This window comes from Papaver somniferum, unplaced genomic scaffold (assembly GCF_003573695.1).
Source record: "Papaver somniferum cultivar HN1 unplaced genomic scaffold, ASM357369v1 unplaced-scaffold_135, whole genome shotgun sequence".
NCBI classification, from domain to species: domain Eukaryota; kingdom Viridiplantae; phylum Streptophyta; class Magnoliopsida; order Ranunculales; family Papaveraceae; genus Papaver; species Papaver somniferum.
Genome location: NW_020622713.1, coordinates 9,840,320 through 9,854,736, shown reverse-complemented (window position 1 = coordinate 9,854,736; position 14,417 = coordinate 9,840,320). Strand labels below are relative to the sequence as shown.

The following is a 14,417-nucleotide window of genomic DNA, read 5'->3' as shown; positions in this document are numbered from 1 at the left end:
GTTGGTTAGTGCTATCCTTAATATGCATAAATTTCTAGGCTCTGGAGTTTATTTAAAACAAAAAGTTTCTACCCCACCCCCAAACTTAAATCTAACATTGTCCTCAATGTTTCGAATGGAAAAACAGTACCAAAAATATAAGTAACATGAGGAAATAGTAAAGAGAGAGTTCGGAAAGATAGTACCTGGGTGAAGTGAAACCAAAAACTGACAAAAATATTATACAACATACAAATCGCCTCGATGGTCAATCAAGGGTAAACAGGGTCCTCCAGAGGGACCTCCTCAACATCACCTGTAGGAAAAGGCTCTAAAAAGGGCTTCAGTCTCTGACCGTTAACCTTTGAAGAACTAGTACCATCTGATGTCTCAATCTCAATAGCGCCATGAGGAAAAACAGTACGGATCACAAAAGGACCGGTCCACCGAGAGCGCAGTTTCCCGGGGAATAGATGCAAACGAGTGTCCTACAGAAGAACTTTTTGACCTGGAGAAAATGACTTCCGTAAAATATTCTTATCATGCACAAGTTTCATTTTGTTCTTATACTCCTTAGAACTATCGTATGCATCTCTACGAATCTCGTCCAACTCATTGAGCTGGAGCTTTCTGTGAGCTCCTGCCTTGTCAAGTGAAAAGTTTAACTGCTTAATAGCCTAATAGGCTCTATGCTCTAACTCAACAGGAAAGTGACATGCCTTTCCAAATACTAAACGGTAGGGTGACATTCCAATGGGTGTCTTAAACGCGGTACGGTAAGCCCATAAGGCATCAGTAAGCCTCGACGACCAATCTTTCCTATTAGGATTAACTGTTTTCTCTAAAATACGCTTAATTTCCCTATTGGAAACCTCTACCTGACCACTAGTCTGTGGGTGATACGGGGTAGCTACTTTGTGGGTAATACCATATTGTTTCATTAATAGAGCAAACGGTCTATTACAAAAGTGTGAACCCCCATCACTAATTATAGCTCGCGGTGTACCAAAACGTGTAAGTATATTCTCTTTCAAAAACTTAATTATGACCCTATGGTCATTTGTTTTACACGGAACCACCTCAACCCACTTAGACACATAGTCTACAGCGACAAGTATGTAAAGATAACTTAAAGAATTAGGAAATGGACCCATAAAATCAATGCCACACACATCAAAGACCTCAATCATTAAAATAGGGTTCAAAGGTATCATTTTCTACGGGAAATGGTTCCTAACCTCTGGCAACGATCACAAGAAACACAGTGACTATGAGAGTCCTTAAACAGTGAAGGCCAGTAAAATCCACACTGCAATATCTTAGAAGTAGTCTTCTTAGCACTAAAATGACCCCCACAAGCATGTTCATGACAAAAGGAGAGAATACTGGACTGGTCACTCTGAGGTACACATCTCCTAATAATCTGGTCGGGACAATACTTAAACAAATAAGGATCGTCCCAAAAGAAATGCTTAACCTCGGCTGAAAACCTAGAACGATCTTGTTTACCCCAAAGTTGAGGGGTACGTCCAGTAACAAGATAATTCATTATATTTGCATACCAAGGTGATTGGGAAACAGAGAACAATTGTTCGTCAGGAAAGCTATCCCTTATAGGAAGGGCATCACTAGGGGAACTAACAACTAACCTGGATAAGTGGTCTGCTACTACATTTTCAGCACCCTTTTTATCTCTAATGTCTGGAGAAAATTATTGTAACAATAGGATCCACCTAATCAATCTAGGTTTGGTGTCCTTATTAGACAAAAGGTATTTCAAAGCAGCATGATCGGTATAGATTACGATCTTAGAACCTAATAGGTAGGATCTAAACTTATCCAAGGCAAACACGATGGCTATCAGTTCCTTCTCGGTAGTTGTATAGTTAAATTGGGCATCATTCAGAGTTTTGCTAGCATAGTAAATCACATGAAGTAATTTGTCTACTCGTTCACCTAACACAACGCCTATAGCATAATCTGAAGCATCACACATAATCTCAAAGGGTAGGTTCCAGTTTGGTGCCTGGACTATGGGAGCGGTAGTGAGTAAATTTTTAAGCTTCTCAAAAGCCTCTAAACAAGCATCATCAAAGACAAACTTAACATCTTTTTCAAGCAAACTGCAAAGAGGTCTAGAAATCAAGCTAAAATCCTTAATGAACCGACGGTAAAAACCTGCATGCCCTAGGAATGACCTAATGTCTTTTACGGTTTTTGGAACCTGTAAAGTCTTAATAAGGTTAACTTTGTCTTTGTCTACCTCTATACCCTTTGAAGAAATGATGTGCCCTAAAACAATTCCCGATTTAACCATGAAATGGCATTTTTCCCAATTAAGCACTAAATTCTTTTCCTTACACCTAGTCAACACTAATGTCAAATGATGCAAGCACTCATCAAAAGATGAACCAAACACTGAAAAATCATCCATAAAGACCTCTAAAAACCGTTCTACCATATCAGAAAATATGCTCATCATACAACGCTGAAAAGTCACAGGGGCATTACACAGCCCGAAAGGCATGCGTCTATACGCGAAGGTACCAAAGGGACAGGTAAAAGTGATTTTCTCTTGGTCTTCTGGGGCAATAACGATCTGATTATATCCGGAAAAGCCATCTAAAAAGCAATAGAAACTATATCCAGCTAATCTCTCTAGCATTTGGTCGATAAAAGGAAGGGGAAAGTGATCCTTCCTTGTGACCTTGTTCAATTTACTATAGTCGATACAGACACGCCATCCCGTGGTCACTCGGGTTGGGATTAACTCATTATCCTCATTCTGGACTACAGTGATATCTGATTTCTTGGGAACAACCTGAACGGGGCTGACCCACTTACTGTCTGAAATTGGGTAGATAATACCCTCATCTAACAACTTAAGCACCTCTTTTCGAACTACTTCTTTCATGTTAGGGTTCAGTCGACGTTGCATCTCCCTAGACGGTTTGGAGTCTTCCTCTAAATGAATCTGATGAATACAAACGCTAGGACTAATACCCTTAATGTCTGCTATAGACCACCCTAAAGCTTCATTATTATCTTGAAGTACTTTTACTAGCCTACTTTCCTGATCACTATCCAAGTCGGCATCAATAATCACATGTAAAGTCTCAGATGGGCCTAAGAACACATACTTCAGGTTATCTAGTAGTGGTTTGAGGTCCAACTTAGGGGGCTCTTCTAAGGAAGGAACTGAGGTAGTCTCAGAAGTTGGTAACGGTTCGAACCTAGCTTTCCATCTATCAGTGTCTAACACAGGGGTAGAATCTAATAGAGCATTCACTTGTTCAATGGTACTATCATCGTCAAAATATAAACCAAAATGGGATAGATAACTCTCTAATGGGTCTTCAGACAAGATGTTTGGTAATGACTCCTGAACTAAGGATTCTATCATATTCACCTCTTTAACACATGTGTCATCTAGCTCATAAGGTAGCTTATTGACATTAAAAATGTTCGTTTCGATAGTCATATTACCAAAGGATAAATTCATCACACCATTTCGATAGTTTATGATCGCATTAGACGTAGATAAGAATGGGCGACCTAAAATCACAGGTATCTGGTTCTTTGGGTCAGGGACAGCTTGGGTATCTAGGACCACGAAATCCACTGGATAAATAAACTTGTCGTCCTCAATAAGAACATCCTCGATAACACCTCGAGGAATTTTGACAGACCTATCAGCTAACTGCAGTGTTATCTGAGTAGGTTTAATTTCACCCAGTCCTAGCTGTAAGTACACATGGTATGGAAGTAAGTTCACACAGGCTCCTAAGTCAAGTAATTAAATCTTTGTCTACCCGGTGTTTAACTATTGTACAAGCAATGGTTGGGGAACCTGGGTCTTTGTACTTTGGAGTGGTAGTGTTCTGAATGATTGAACTTACATGACTAGCTAAAAAGGGTTTCTTATGGACGCTAAGTTTTCGCTTTCGCGTACACATATCCTTAAGGAACTTGGCATAAGCAGGAATTTGCCTAATTGCATCTAATAAAGGAAGGTTTATGGTAACTTGCTTAAAAACCTCCAATATGTCATTAAAGTTCGATTCCTTCTTTGTTGATGCTAATAACTGGGGAAATGGGCCTCTAGGCACAGAATCAGACCTCTCAGGAACCGAATTGGCATCATCGGAAATTTTATCAGTCCCCTCAGTTAGTGTTCCTAAGGGATGATATCCTGAGGGGTGAACTAAAGTATGTTCAATATCGGAAATGGTTACCTGATTGTCTACTACTCTACCACTCCTAAGGGTTCTAATATCATTCAATTGATTCGATGGTTTTGCACCTACTTCATGAACTCCTCTATGGTTGGGGGTGGTCTGACTAGGGAGCCTTCCGTTATCTCTCTCACTTAAGGTCTTAGATATTTGGCCGACTTGAAGTTCTAGATTAGCAAGGCTCTGAGCATTAGTTTGAAAGTTCTGCTTGGTTTCCTGTTGAAAACTAATTTGGATCTGTGCTAACATATCCTGAGTTTTTGCTAACATCTTAATAGATTCCTCTAAGCTAGTCGTTTTGTTTTCTGGGCCTGATGAATTCTTAGTGTAACCAAAACCTGGGGGAGCATTAGAATTACTAAACTGACCTTGACTCTGGCCCTTAGACCATGAAAGGTTCGGATGGTTTCTCCAACCAGGATTATAGGTTTCTGAATATGGGTCAAACTCCTGACGGTTATCATACCTAGTGTTATTATAGAGAGCATTGGCTTGCTCTTCATTATTCTGGCCTTCCCAAAAAGGCTCCAATCTACCACTAGTGTGACCCACTTCTAAAGCTTCTAACCTTTTCTCTATAGCAGCAATTTTGGCATCTGATTCAAATCTTCCTTCTACCCTATTAACGTTTCCTCTGCCTAGAAGAATTGTTTTCTGGGGTACCCTATTGCTTTCCCACTGTTGGGTCTTTTCGGCGATTTCATGCAAATATGTCATCGCATCATCAACTGTTTGGTTTTCAAACCCACCTGTACACATGGACTCTACTGTAGTTGTGGTGGGATAATCTAAACCCTCATAAAGGATCTGGACTAACCCTAACCTTTTCTAAACCATGATGAGGACATTGGGCTAATAAATCATTGAACCTTTCCAAATACCTATACAAAGATTCTCCCTCCTGTTGTGTAAGCGTGCATATTTGCGTCCTAATAGACGAGGTTTTGTGCCTAGGGAAAAACTTGTTCAAAAAGGAAGATGTAAGTTGTTCATAGGTTTCAGTTGATTCGGAAGCCAAACTATAGAGCCACGACTTGGCTTTATCTTTTAAGGAAAAGGGGAATAACCTGAGTTTTAAAGCATCATCATCAAGGTTTCTAATTTTCAGGGTACTACAAATTTCCTCAAAGTCCCTAACATGGAAATAGGGGTTTTCATTTTCTTTTCCTAGAAAGATTGGGAGCAACTGTAAGGTTCCAGGCTTAAGTTCATAATTTGCTTCAGTTTCAGGTAACCTGATACACGAGGGACGAGTAGTCCTAGTAGGATTCAACAAGGCTTTCAAAGTTGTCATTTCTGGCGCTATTGGACTATCAGGGATTCTTTCCTCAAACGAACGTTCAAAAATGGAATCTTCACGATTCGGACTTTCTAAATTGAGGTAATCAAGACGCTTAGAACTACTAGGTTTGTCTTTAACAAATCTACCCAGGGCGTCTCTTTTACGTTCAGGCATGCAACAGAATAAGGTAGGGAATTCTATGCAAACACAAAACAAGGATGACTCAACCAAATCAAACCTAAATTTCTAGCAAACAAAAAGCATGATGGATCCACTTAGATTGTTTCTAGACCAGCTTCTATTCTTTCGAAAAGGAACTCGTTACAATCTGAGCAAACCCCTCTGTAATCAATCCGAGTCAAAGTAAGTTGAATCGAGGCGAGGGAAGCTTAGTGGAGCTTTGATACCCAAGGCCTCACCGGTTACAAGGCGGCGCAGTCACGCATTCAACTCACATAAACCTTCAAGAACTTCGAAGTATGCTCAAAAGAGTAACCAATATTCCTCGAACGACTTTCCTATTAAGCTCGTTACCCTATAGGTATCGTTCTAGTCAAAATTTTAGGCTTAGGTTCGCGTTTGGTTTCGTTTTCCTAAGGCGGGCAAGAAGAGAACGATGATGAAATCCGAACCCTTATCTTGTATGGCCAGTCCTTGCCCTTTACTAGGAAATTAAAGCATCCGTTTTCAAGTCCTCAGCATATATACAAACGAAGGAATACAGTAAACCCGCTGACAGGGGATTCGCGGGTGTTTCAAAAAACTTGCCTCCCGTACCAGACGGGCGAAGAACCGCTGAAGTCGACTCGGGCCACGACTCCTATGTCATGTACGAACCCGAGGGGCCGAGGCGATATCGTAATCACCGTCCTTCCCTGCATACAATTTGTATTTAAACCATCCCTTCCTTAGGGTTTAAAAATAATAATGTCTAAAGTCCAATGTCCAAGTGTCTAAAAAAAGAAAAGAAAAATTACAAAAATAACAAACCCTAATACAGTTCTCTCTCTTCTTTTTTTATAAAGAAAAGTAAACAAACCCTAAAAAAAAAAAACAAAAAAACAAAAAAAATATATCTAAAAAGAAATTGTCTTCTTCTCCGTTCTTTTCTCTTTAAGCTTTCGCTCCAAGTTTTTTTGCTTTAAGTTCCAGTCTTTACGAAATCAACAAACTCCTTGGCTCAATTCGCTTTATGATCCAAAACCTGTAGACAAAAGATAAATACCCAAAAACGTAAAAAAGAACCAAAATAATAAAAACCTAAAAAATAAAAATAAAATAAAATAAAAGAAAACGAAGTCTAAAAACCCTAAAAGCAAATCCGCGTCGGCGACGCCAAAAATTGATGTGATTGTAGATAGTGATAAAAGTGGTTCGATTCTCAGACTTGCGAAGGATAAAATATAGACTTAAATTCTAAAACAAAAATAGAAAACTCAAACAAAGATGATGTTGTTATCAATATTAAAAGAACACCGAGGCTAAGATTCCACTATTTTCCAAGTTCAAAGTGATTTAAATCCAATATTTATATTTATTCAATTTTTTCGTTTAATTTGATTCTAAGATGTTGCAACAAGTAGATTTTTAAAATAACAAGTGTAAATAAAAAGCATGGGATATCAAAAACCTAAGTACAAGCATATACCATCAATGGAAATCACAATTGTTGAATAAAAATCATTAAAACAATTCTCAAACAAGGCAAATAATCATATAAATAATTGTAATAAATAAGATATATAGAAAATGCCACTCTTTATTGGAAAAATAGCTTCCTCTATCGCCTCAGCAATGGGGTTTAGCTCCTCATATCAAAAACAGGTTCAAAATATTTTTCCATTGCTCAAAAGGTGTTTTCAAAGGTGAAGAGACTCAAAGGGAGTAAAACAGTTAAATCGTAATCCTGCAACTCGTGATTTTTGTCTCCTCTGGTTCTCTAAACTACCCCAAACTCTTCGTAATCCTTCTATGACCTATCCGAACTCCTTTTATAGCCCACAGGTCGATTGAATCTCAAGAAATCCTTGGTTATTCTTATCTTTTTCTCCACCTCAAGTCTCGGGATTTCTTTCCCTTCCAATCTTATCTACGCGTCATCTTGGTTCTCCAAACTCTCAAGTACTCCCTGTAGACTGAATAAGGACTCAATTCATAACGTAAAATCCTCTGGTACTTCCATACATAAACCAAAATATCCGAGAATACGGAACTCCCTGTTTTAGCCAACTCGATGATTTCCTCCTCTATTTTCGAATCTAAAGGGATTACCAACCCTGTTTCGATGAAGCAAGATAATCCCAATCCATCTCCACGTCAAACTCCGACATAATCTCACCCAAAAGACGATAACAACTCCGACAAACTTCACCTCCTCTGTTTGCTACTCACGGCCTATCTAGCCCAATTGGTTGGGTCCAATCAATCACAACGACCCTGTTATGCTATCACAGGTCCAGTCCAACGAAAATAAGCCATTGAATCTCCTTATAAATCGCTCAAAAATCGATCTCCAGATCTGCTTCGCTGCTGCAACAGCTTCCTGCCAAAAAGCTTCATTTGAATTGTGATGAAGAGGCGCCCCCTATCCAGAGCAGGGGTGCAAATAGAAGCTGCCTTGAGGGTGTCCTGAGGGTGCCCCTTAGTAATTTGGGTACCCCTTATCCATAGTGAGAGTCCGAATAGCATGTGTCCTCCGGGCGCTTTTACCAACTTTTCGAGCCGATTTTTCCAAAAATGATTATTGGCCAAAAATACCTACACACACATAAAACACCGTGATAAGTACAAAAATGAGCACTATCAATTATAGAATCGAGACAAATTAGACACAAAAATGTGTCTATCAGAAAACAGAATTCTCGATCACTGTTATACAGTGACATAGTATCATTACACAACATCAAGGTTCAATTGTATCACAACTTTGACAACAATACTATGGTGATATGTATCATTCCCCTTTAGTCAATACTCCATCTCACATGGAAACCACTCCCCCTTACATATTGATCCGGAAACCGTATGTATTTGTAGTGTGAACTACATATTAATTCTCCCCCTTTTTGTCAATAACAATTGACAAAGGTACAAGAACGGATCTTAATGAAATTTCCAAAAGAGACATTTCATGACTAAAAGAAAGCATATATCAACTTGTTCTTTAGATGCAATCATAAAGACGGAGCTAAATGCATTCATCAAGGAGTTTAAAGATACAAGATAACCCTTATAATATTCCACAACCGCACTCCCCACAAAGATATGGCAGTTAAGCGCAAGTTCAAAAGAACTCTCCCCCATTAGATGTCATTCCCGAAAGAACAACAAGAGCGACCTTAATTTCATAAGAAAATAAGGATTTATTTGGACACAACACACAAATAATTTTGACAGAAAAATCAATCCTATGGAAACAAATACAAAATTGAAGTAAACACTCGCTGGAGTTTCAAACTCAATTGCCCAAAAGATTGAGATAAGCATAGGGGCAAGAGTTATAGAAACAATTAATGAACCAAAACAACACCAATAGACTGCCGTAAGTGTTGAAACATAGAAGCGTATAATGGTTTGGTGAGAATATCAACCAATTGTTGTTCGGAAGGCACAAATTCCATACTTATGATACCATTTTCATAGAGATCTCGAATAAAATGGTACCTTATATCAATGTGCTTAGTTCTTCAGTGCTCAACGGGATTCTCAGTAATTCGAATCGCACTAGAGTTATCACAAAAGATCTTCATTATTCCAGTATCAATTACATAATCAGCTAGCATTTGTTTCATCCATAGAAGTTGAGTGCAACATGAACAAGCATCAATATATTCTGCTTCACATGTAGACAGGGATTGTGAATTCTGTTTCTTGCTATGCCAAGCCACAAGATTCAGCCCTACATGGTAGAAACCCCCTGATGTACTTTTTCTGTCTTCTACGTATCCTGCCCAATCAACATCTGAATAAGAAGAAAGGTCAGTGTTAGTATCAAAAGCGTAAGATAGACCATACCCAGCAGTGAGATTGACATATCGTATGATCCTTTTTGCAGCTGCAAGATGAGATTACTTTAGATTAGCCTGAAATCTAGCACAACAACCAACACTAAAAGGAATATCAGGTCTAGTAGTTGTAAGATATAAAAAGATACCAATAATAGATCTATACAATTTTTGATCCACATTTACTCATTTCTCATCTCTATGGAGTTTACCAGTAGTGGGCATAGGCGTCAGTTTTGGAGTTGACTTATCCAGGCCGAATTTTGACACAAGATCCCTTGCATACTTTTCCTGAGATAAGTAAATTCCATCCTTATGTTGTTGAATTTTTAATTTCAAGAAGAATTTTAATTCACCAAGATTGCTCATTTCAAATGCTTTACCAAGAGAGAATTGGAAGTCATTTTCAAATTTCTCAGAAGTTGAACCATAGATGATATCATCTACACAGACTTGATCAATGACAACATCTTTCCCACTCCATTTGGTAAATAAAGTTTTATCAGCTCCGCCTCTTGAAAAACCTTGTCTAATAAGAGAAGTGGTAAGTTTTTCAAACCAGGCTCTAGGTGTTTTAACCCATGCAATGCCTTTTTGAGATTAAGGACGTGATCTGGGAAATCAAGGTTTTAAAATCCCTTAGGTTGAGCGACACAGATTTCCTCCTTTAAAATTCTGTTTAGGAATGCGGATTTTATATCCATTTGAAATAGCTTAACCTTAAGAAAACAAGCATGAGATAATAAAATTCGAATGGACTCAAGGCGTGCCACAAGAGCAAAGGTTTCGTCAAAGTCAATACCTTCAATCTGTGGATATCCTTGAGCGACAAGTCTGGCTTTATTTCTGACAATTGTGCCAAATTCATTAGACTTATTCTTGAAAATCCATTTTGTACCAACAATATTGATATTGGAAGGACAAGGTACAAGTTCCCATAAGTCTTGTCTCTGGAATTGATTTAACTCTTCATGCATTGCATTCACCCAAAAGGGATCACTCAGAGCTTCATCAGTATTTCTTGGTTCTACTTGTGAAAGATAACAACCAAAATTGCAAATATTTTGAAGTTGTCCTCTTGTCTTAGCTGTAGAATCTCTTCCTCCAATAATACTGTTGGGATCATGATTCCTTTGAACCCAGAGGTGTCATGGAGGTACACGCTCTTATTCGTCATGATTATCTTGATCATTGCTCTTCTCCTCGTCACTAGAAATATCAGGGTTTTAGACGAAAATTCATCAGAGAATCACACCCAATATTTCGATTAACAATATGTATGGATTAACTCCAATATACTTTCTAGAGAATCAACTTGACAGTCAGACTCAATATAAATAAAAGCATATCAAAGGACTTAATATCTCCATCTCTCGATTTGATCTATACTCAAGCAAATAGAAATCTGCGAGTCTTTATCAAATACTAGAGAGATAACTTATATGGTACCAAATATTAATATCCAAGTATCAATCAATTTCAATCAACAACCAAAGGTCGGATTTCCAATTGATTGATTCTAACGCACAACCTGTGATATTTCAATTATAAAGATAAACAATATAATGCGGAAATAGAAATAACACATACACCAGAATTTTGTTAACGAGGAAACCGCAAAAGCAGAAAAACCCTGTGACCTAATCCATATTGAACACACTGTATTAAGCCGCTACAGACACTAGCCTACTACAAAATAACTTCGGTCTGGACTGTAGTTGAACCCCAATCAAGCTCACACTGATCCAAGCTACAGTTGCACTCCTTACGTCTCTGATCCCAATAGGATACTACGCACTTGATTCCCTTAGCTGATCTCACCCACAACTAAGAGTTGCTACGACCCAACGTCGAAAACCTTAATAAACAAATCTGTATCATACAGAAAAGTATACGAATTGAATAAATCTGTCTCCCACAGAAATACCCAAGAGTTATGTTCCGTATTTTGATAAATCAAGGTGAACATGAACCAATTGATAACCCGGACTTATATTACCGAAGAACATCCTAGTATTATCAATTACCACACAATAATCTTAATCGACGTAGAGAAAGAAGATATTGCGGAATCACAAACGATGAGACGAAGATGTTTGTGATTACTTTTATATCTTGCCTATCGGAGATATCAATCTCAAGACAATCTTTGCGATTGTACTCCTACGATAGAAACAACAAGATCAGATCACACAACTACGAGAAAGTAGTATCGGTCTGGTTTCACAATCCCAATGAAGTCTTTAAGTCGTTAACCTGGTTTCAAGAAATAAAACCAAAGGTTAAAGGAGAATCGACTCTAGCTTACAACTAGTATCGCAAGTAAGGTGTGGGGATTAGGTTTCCCAGTTGCTAGAGTTCTCCCTTATATAGTTTTTTAAATCAGGGTTTGCAATCAATGTTAGCTTGGTAACAAAACATTCAATACTCACCGTTAGATGAAAACCTGATTAGATTCAAGCTAATATATTTCAACCGTTAAATCGAAAACCTAGCTTGTTACACACAAATGAAATGCACGTTTCTAGGTTTGTGTAACCGTACCCAAACATGTACATTTTTGATTCAACGATAGTTAACCAAATGGTTATCCATATGAGCACTTTCATATCAACCATCTTCTTCTTCACCATAATTAGTTCAAATGACTCAAATGAAATAGTTAGAGAGTTGTTCAATTGGAAGGAAATCTTATGTAACTACGCACGACAAAATTGAAGAAAAAACGATTTGATTCACTTGAATCCGTTCATGAACTTTATATCCACGGTTTGCAAATAGCATTCCTTAATTTATATAAACATGAGTTCACAATTGTTTTTAGATATAACCAGCTCAAGTTCGCGGACTTAAGTTCCCGGAAGGAGTTCACAAACTCCAGCATATTTTCTCGGATCGAGAACTTCCGCCAGTTTGCAGAATGGGTTCGCGGACTGAGTTCACGACTCTTGTTCCGGTTCTCTTGATCAACAAAGTTCGCAAACCTCGGTTCAAGGAATAAGGACATGTACATATATGTGTTTCCACGACATATATTGACATATGTAGGTTTTGAAAGTGCTTTCGGTAATGCTTTTATTTTCCCAAAAGCACTTTCAAAATCTATATATGTCAATATTTTTTCAAATTAGTGTTCGGTAAAAAAAAATTAAAGTGCTTTTTATCCAAAGCACTTCTCAAATTCCTCAACTTTTAAAAGCTGGGAGGAGGAGATTTTTAAAGCTACAAAAGCATAAGCTGTGGTCCCACCTAAATTTAATGCTTGATTTATCTTTTTTATCCTTATTTTATTTTATAAATGACAAAAGTTATCCTTAAATTTGTATACAATCAATTTTTTATATTTTATTCTTTTAATATTATTATTTTTTATTTTCAAACTATTCAATATGCCATTTCATTTAATTTGCAAATAACAAAAATAAATATTAAATAATAGTTTGATTTTTGTTTGAAAATTATATATATTAAAAAATAGTTAAGTAATTATTTTTTAACAATCATAATAATAGTGAAAATTAGTAAATTTAATATCATATATATTTATATTTTCGGAGACATTTTCGGAGACCATGTTGTAACCGATCTATGGACATTTTCGGAGACTATGTGCTTCATTGTGGTTGCAAGTTTCGACATGATTTTTTTCGTGATATTGTAGTTGACATTTGTTACAAGGCTGGTGTAACTGTGCGTAAGGAGGTATCTCTTGGTATTTATTCAGATGATGACAAAGACTTGAGGGATGCTGATATTCTTTTTCTCAACTGGGAAATGGTCAGGATGTTTGTATGGATGTCACTGGGGTTTCTCCTTTCAATGGTGATGGGGTCAGGAAAGGCCATTTCTAACGCAGTTTCTAGAAAACGCACTAAATATTTGGACAAGTGTACTTATTTGAGTTATGGTTTGGATGTTCTAGCCTTCTCTACTTTAGGGGATCTTGGAGACGATACTTTGTGTTTTTTAAAGCGTCTAAAAAACTGTTTAGTGCTAGTAGTGGTTTTTCGTAGTTTTATCTTTCATAGATTAGGCGTTGCTATTCAAAGAGGAGTGGATCTCAGCTTGTTGCTAGGCTTCCATCCAAAAGTTTTGTATGAAAATATGTATTACTTTAATTAATGAAAAAATTAAAAGAAAAATAATCCTATTTATGTTTAATAGTAATTTTTTATTATTATTTTTAAACCCAATAAAATTGATTTAAACCATTTTAAAGATATGCCTGTTTTTGTCATTTGTTACAATAACAATGGCTGAATATGATATTTTACCAAACACATTTAACTGCTTTTTTAATCAGCTTTCACTTTATTTAATTTTTTACCAAACGTCTAACTGCTTTTTTCACACAACACTGTACAACAACGCACAACAGAAAAGTGCTTTTACAAAAGCCACAACAATACCAAACCAAGCGTTAGCTATAGTAGACTAGAAATCAAGACTTATAGTTTTGATTACTAACATTGACAAACATGCTTGAGATAGCAACACATGCGATTTCGACCGAGCAATGCTCTAACAATCACAATTATGCCAACGGAAGGAAACACTTCAATCACATAAGTGCTCTCAAGTTGGATAATGGACAGTGGGTTAATGAGAGATTTGATCTTGAAACCCTTTTGATACACCATTTCATTTCCATAGGAACTGTAATACCTAGTATTTTTTTAGTTTCGGTTTTGGTTCGGGTACCAAAATAGCTAACCACGTCGTTTAGGTTGTTTCCTTTGCCTTAGCTTAGCTGGGTTGTTTGGACTAGAAAAGACTACAAGTTAGGGTGGAAATAGAGTCACCTAATATATATTTGATTAAGTAAATAAAATTATGGGAAAGTGAAAAGATAAATAAAATAGTTAAGAAAAATAAAAAAACTATGTTTATGTGTATTTATGTTAGTATTAATGTATA

The 14,417-nt window shown here is 37.1% G+C and overlaps 1 pseudogene; it reads left to right on the top strand.

The window, feature by feature from the left end:
• Positions 1–5,044: 5,044 nt before the first annotated feature.
• On the top strand, positions 5,045–5,144 carry LOC113334279 (annotated as a pseudogene).
• Positions 5,145–14,417: the final 9,273 nt, after the last annotated feature.